General features: G+C 55.2%; 1 pseudogene; it reads right to left on the reverse strand.

The window, feature by feature from the left end:
• Positions 1 to 1,282: 1,282 nt before the first annotated feature.
• On the reverse strand, positions 1,283 to 1,409 carry LOC119963971 (annotated as a pseudogene).
• Positions 1,410 to 5,811: the final 4,402 nt, after the last annotated feature.

Below are 5,811 nucleotides of genomic sequence, written 5' to 3' on the forward strand. Positions count from 1 at the left end.
ATTTCATACCTCGCCCGTTCCCTCTGGCTCAACACATAGGTTCCCCCCACTGTCCTTAAGTGGTCCAATCCATTCCCTGGCCACCCTCTTGCTTTTTACATATGAATAAAAAGCTTTGGGATTCACCTTAATCCTACTTGCCAAGGACTTCTCATGATGCCCTACTAGCCCTCCTAATTGCCTGCTTCAGTACCTTCCTACTGTCCTTATGCTACTCAAGGATTTTGACTGTCCCCACCCTTCCAGACCGAACAAAAGTCTCCTTTTTCTTTTTGACGAGGTTCACAATATCCCTCATTATCCCTAAACTTCCCAAACTTATCTTTCGTTCCCACAGGAACGTAACTTTCCTGAATCCTAATCAACTGTCGCTTGAAAGATTCCCACATGTCCGATGTTGATTTACCCTCCCAACAGCTGCAGCCAATCCAAACTCTTCAATTCCTGTCGAATGTTGTTGTAATTTGCGATTCTCAGTTTAGCACGTTAACGTGCAGGTTACCCTCACCCCGGCCAAAAGTTACCTAAAACTTACAGAATTGTGGTCACTACTCCCAAAATGTTCCCCCACTGAAACCTCAACCACCTGTCCAGGCGCATTCCCCAATAACAGGTCCAGTACTGCCCCTTCCCAGTGGATTTTGAGTGCTGCAACGTTATCTTCAAGGCCAAACTCGTTGGATGCTCTCATCGCTGTGGGGAATCAAGGGAAATGGGGAGAGGGCGAGAAAGTGGAGTCGAGAGTCAGGATCATCCAATGACCTTCTTCAATAGTGAATCAAGTTGAGGGGAGATATGGTCTACTCCTGTTCATACTTATGGGCGTTTGTGTGTGTGTGTGCGTGTGCGCGTACACCCGCTGGGCTGTTAGGGATAGAGCTCCAGGATTCTGACCCAGTGACAGTGAAGGAACGGTGATATATTTCCAAGTCAGGACGTTGAGTGACTTGCAGGAGCCCCTCCAGGAGGTGGGGTGACCTTGTCCTTCGAGAGGAGGGGTTGGCAGGCTGCATCTCATTAAGGACTCGTGCAGTCCCTGACCTTGAACAACCGCTTCAAAAATGATTTTTGAATATTAACAGAAGAGACGCAAAAATTAAGAATGTTTACATTTGCAAATGAAATGAAAATCGCTTATTGTCACAAGTAGGCTTCAATGAAGTTACTGTGAAAAGCACCTAGTCGCCACATTCCGGCGCCTGTTCGGGGAGGCTGTTACGGGAATCGAACCGTGCTGCTGGCCTGCCTGGGTCTGCTTTCAAAGCCAGCGATTTAGCCCAGTGCTAAACCAGCCCCTTATATCCCGCATTTGGGGACATTGCAGGCATCAGCACACCCGAAGTGCAATGGGCTAGCCTCATCCTGGGCGAACCGCCTTGATCATGGTTTCACCCCTGCCAGGTACGTGACCCTAATGTTAAGGTTGGTGAGTGATCTCAGTAAACCTGGTGGGGTTGATGGTAATCAAGACGTCGGTTTCATGTTTTTCCTTTATTAACATTGCACCTGTGAGAAAGTATCATTAGATTATCAGTATTTTTGCAAAAATCTTTCAAATGTTGCTCACAAACAAATTTCAAAGATACAGAGGTAAATTCATGATCGGGAAAAATGTTCAGTAAAAATCCATAAACCAGCAAGTGATACAGGAATGTATGCATGTGCGTCTGTGAGCATGTGTGTACAGGTGTGCACATGCGTGTGGACGCACATGGGCATGTGTGTGTGTAAGCCCACATATGTGTGAGCAGGTGCATGTGTGTGAGCATGTGCATCGGTGTGTGTGCATGAGTAGGTGTGTGTGTGTGCGTGAGAGAGAGAGCGAGCAGGTATCTGTGTGCGAGTAGGTGAATGAGTGCAAGCAGGTGTGTGTGTGAGCAACCAGGTGACTGTGAGCAACCAGGTGAGTGTGTGTGAGCAGGTGAGTGTGTGCACAAGCAGGTGAGTGTGTGAGCGTGCAGGTGAATGTGTGTGCGAGCAGGTGATTGTGTGCGTGTGCAGGTGAGTGTGTGTGCGAGCAGGTGAGTGTGTGTGCGAGCAGGTGAGTGTGTGCGTGTGCAGGTGAGTGTGTGTGCGAGCAGGTGAGTGTGTGCGTGTGCAGGTGAGTGTGTGCGTGTGCAGGTGAGTGTGTGTGCGAGCAGGTGAGTGTGTGCGTGTGCAGGTGAGTGTGTGTGCGTGCAGGTGAGTGTGTGTGCGAGCAGGTGAGTGTGTGCGTGTGCAGGTGAGTGTGTGTGCGAGCAGGTGAGTGTGTGCGTGTGCAGGTGAGTGTGTGCGAGCAGGTGAGTGTGTGCGTGTGCAGGTGAGTGTGTGCGAGCAGGTGAGTGTGTGCGTGTGCAGGTGAGTGTGTGTGCGAGCAGGTGAGTGTGTGTGTGTGCAGGTGAGTGCGTGTGCGAGGAGATGTGTATGAGAGAGAAGGTACGTAAGTGAGAGCAGGTGAGTGTGTGCGAGCAGGTGTGTGTGTGCGAGCAGGTGAGTGTGTGCGTGTGCAGGTGAGTGTGTGTGCGAGGAGATGTGTGTGTGTGCGAGCAGGTGAGTGTGTGTGCGAGGAGATGTGTGTGTGTGCGAGCAGGTGAGTGTGTGCGAGCAGGTGTGTGTGTGCGAGCAGGTGAGTGTGTGTCTGTGTGCAGGTGAGTGTGTGTGCGCGCAGGTGAGTGTGTGCGTGTGCAGGTGAGTGTGTGCGAGCAGGTGAGTGTGCGCGCGTGCAGGTGAGTGTGTGCGAGCAGGTGTGTGTGTGCGAGCAGGTGAGTGTGTGCGTGTGCAGGTGAGTGTGTGTGCGAGCAGGTGAGTGTGTGCGTGCAGGTAAGTGTGTGCGAGCGGGTGAGTGTGTGCGAGCAGGTGTGTGTGTGCGAGCAGGTGAGTGTGTGCGTGTGCAGGTGAGTGTGTGTGCGAGGAGATGTGTGTGTGTGCGAGCAGGTGAGTGTGTGCGAGCAGGTGTGTGTGTTCGAGCAGATGAGTGTGTGTGCGAGGAGATGTGTATGTGTGCGAGCAGGTGAGTGTGTGCGAGCAGGTAAGTGTGTGCGAGGAGATGTGTGTGTGTGCGAGCAGGTGAGTGTGTGCGAGCAGGTAAGTGTGTGCGAGGAGATGTGTGTGTGTGCGAGCGGGTGAGTGTGTGCGAGCAGGTGAGTGTGTGCGAGCAGGTGAGTGTGTGCGAGCAGGTGAGTGTGTGTGCGAGGAGATGTGTGTGTGTGCGAGCAGGTGAGTGTGTGCGAGCAGGTGAGTGTGTGCGTGTGCAGGTGAGTGTGTGTGCGAGGAGATGTGTGTGTGTGCGAGCAGGTGAGTGTGTGCGAGCAGGTGAGTGTGTGTGAGCAGGTGAGTGTGTGCGAGCAGGTGAGTGTGTGCGAGCAGGTGAGTGTGTGTGTGTGCAGGTGAGTGTGTGCGAGCAGGTGAGTGTGTGCGAGCAGGTGAGTGTGTGCGAGCAGGTGAGTGTGTGTGAGCAGGTGAGTGTGTGCGAGCAGGTGAGTGTGTGTGTGTGCAGGTGCATGTGTGTGATCTGTGTGTATATGTGTCAGTCTGAGTCTGTGGGTCAGTATGTGGGTCAGTGCGTGTCTGTGTGTCAGAATGCCAATCCATCCCTCGTCCCAGCGCACCTCATTCCCAGGAGTGTGTGCGCGTGCAGGTGAGTGTGTGCGAGCAGGTGTGTGTGTGTGCGCGCAGGTGAGTGTGTGCGAGCAGGTGTGTGTGCGCGCAGGTGAGTGTGTGCGAGCAGGTGTGTGTGCGCGCAGGTGAGTGTGTGCGAGCAGGTGTGTGTGTGTGCGAGCAGGTGTGTGTGTGTGCGCGCAGGTGAGTGTGTGCGAGCAGGTGTGTGTGCGCGCAGGTGAGTGTGTGCGAGCAGGTGTGTGTGTGTGCGAGCAGGTGTGTGTGTGTGCGAGCAGGTGTGTGTGTGTGCGAGCAGGTGTGTGTGCGCGCAGGTGAGTGTGTGCGAGCAGGTGTGTGTGTGTGCGAGGAGATGTGTGTGTGTGCGAGCAGGTGAGTGTGTGCGAGCAGGTGAGTGTGTGTGCGAGGAGATGTGTGTGTGTGCGAGCAGGTGAGTGTGTGCGAGCAGGTGAGTGTGTGCGTGTGCAGGTGAGTGTGTGTGCGAGGAGATGTGTGTGTCTGCGAGCAGGTGAGTGTGTGCGAGCAGGTGAGTGTGTGCGAGCAGGTGAGTGTGTGCGAGCAGGTGAGTGTGTGCGTGTGCAGGTGCATGTGTGTGATCTGTGTGTATATGTGTCAGTCTGAGTCTGTGGGTCAGTATGTGGGTCAGTGCGTGTCTGTGTGTCAGAATGCCAATCCATCCCTCGTCCCAGCGCACCTCATTCCCAGGAGTGTGTGCGCGTGCAGGTGAGTGTGTGCGAGCAGGTGTGTGTGCGCGCAGGTGAGTGTGTGCGAGCAGGTGTGTGTGTGTGCGAGCAGGTGTGTGTGTGTGCGAGCAGGTGTGTGTGTGTGCGAGCAGGTGTGTGTGCGCGCAGGTGAGTGTGTGCGAGCAGGTGTGTGTATGTGCGAGCAGGTGTGTGTGTGTGCGAGCAGGTGTGTGTGTGTGCGAGCAGGTGTGTGTGTGTGCGAGCAGGTGTGTGTGTGCGCGAGCAGGTGTGTGTGTGTGCGAGCAGGTGTGTGTGTGTGCGAGCAGGTGAGTATGTGCGAGCAGGTGTGTGTGTGTGTGTGCAGGTGAGTGTGTGTGCCGCAGGTGAGTGTGTGCGTGTGCAGGTGAGTGTGTGCGTGTGCAGGTGAGTGTGTGTGCGAGGAGATGTGTATGAGAGAGCAGGTACGTAAGTGAGAGCAGGTGAGTGTGTGTGAGCAGGTGAGTGTGTGCCAGCAGGTAAGTGTGTGCGAGCAGGTGAGTGTGTGCGAGCAGGTGAGTGTGTGCGAGCAGGTGAGTGTGTGCGAGCAGGTGAGTGTGTGCCAGCAGGTGAGTGTGTGCCAGCAGGTGAGTGTGTGTGAGCAGGTGAGTGTGTGCGAGCAGGTGAGTGTGTGCCAGCAGGTGAGTGTGTGCCAGCAGGTGAGTGTGTGCGAGCAGGTGAGTGTGTGCGAGCAGGTGAGTGTGTGCGAGCAGGTGAGTGTGTGCGAGCAGGTGAGTGTGTGCGAGCAGGTGAGTGTGTGCGAGCAGGTGAGTGTGTGCCAGCAGGTAAGTGTGTGCGAGCAGGTGAGTGTGTGCGAGCAGGTGAGTGTGTGCGAGCAGGTGAGTGTGTGCGAGCAGGTGAGTGTGTGTGAGCAGGTGAGTGTGTGCGAGCAGGTGAGTGTGTGCGTGTGCAGGTGCATGTGTGTGATCTGTGTGTATATGTGTCAGTCTGAGTCTGTGGGTCAGTATGTGGGTCAGTGTGTGTCTGTGTGTCAGAATGCCAATCCATCCCTCGTCCCAGCGCACCTCATTCCCAGGAGTGTGTGCGCGTGCAGGTGAGTGTGTGTGAGCAGGTGAGTGTGTGCGAGCAGGTGAGTGTGTGCGAGCAGGTGAGTGTGTGCGAGCAGGTGAGTGTGTGCGAGCAGGTGAGTGTGTGCGAGCAGGTGAGTGTGTGCGAGCAGGTGAGTGTGTGCGAGCAGGTGAGTGTGTGCGAGCAGGTGCATGTGTGTGATCTGTGTGTATATGTGTCAGTCTGAGTCTGTGGGTCAGTATGTGGGTCAGTGCGTGTCTGTGTGTCAGAATGCCAATCCATCCCTCGTCCCAGCGCACCTCATTCCCAGGAGTGTGTGCGCGTGCAGGTGAGTGTGTGCGAGCAGGTGTGTGTGCGCGCAGGTGAGTGTGTGCGAGCAGGTGTGTGTGTGTGCGAGCAGGTGTGTGTGTGTGCGAGCAGGTGTGTGTGTGTGCGAGCAGGTGTGTGTGCGCGCAGGTGAGTGTGTGCG

This window comes from Scyliorhinus canicula, chromosome 3 (assembly GCF_902713615.1).
Source record: "Scyliorhinus canicula chromosome 3, sScyCan1.1, whole genome shotgun sequence".
Classification (NCBI taxonomy): Eukaryota; Metazoa; Chordata; class Chondrichthyes; order Carcharhiniformes; family Scyliorhinidae; genus Scyliorhinus; species Scyliorhinus canicula.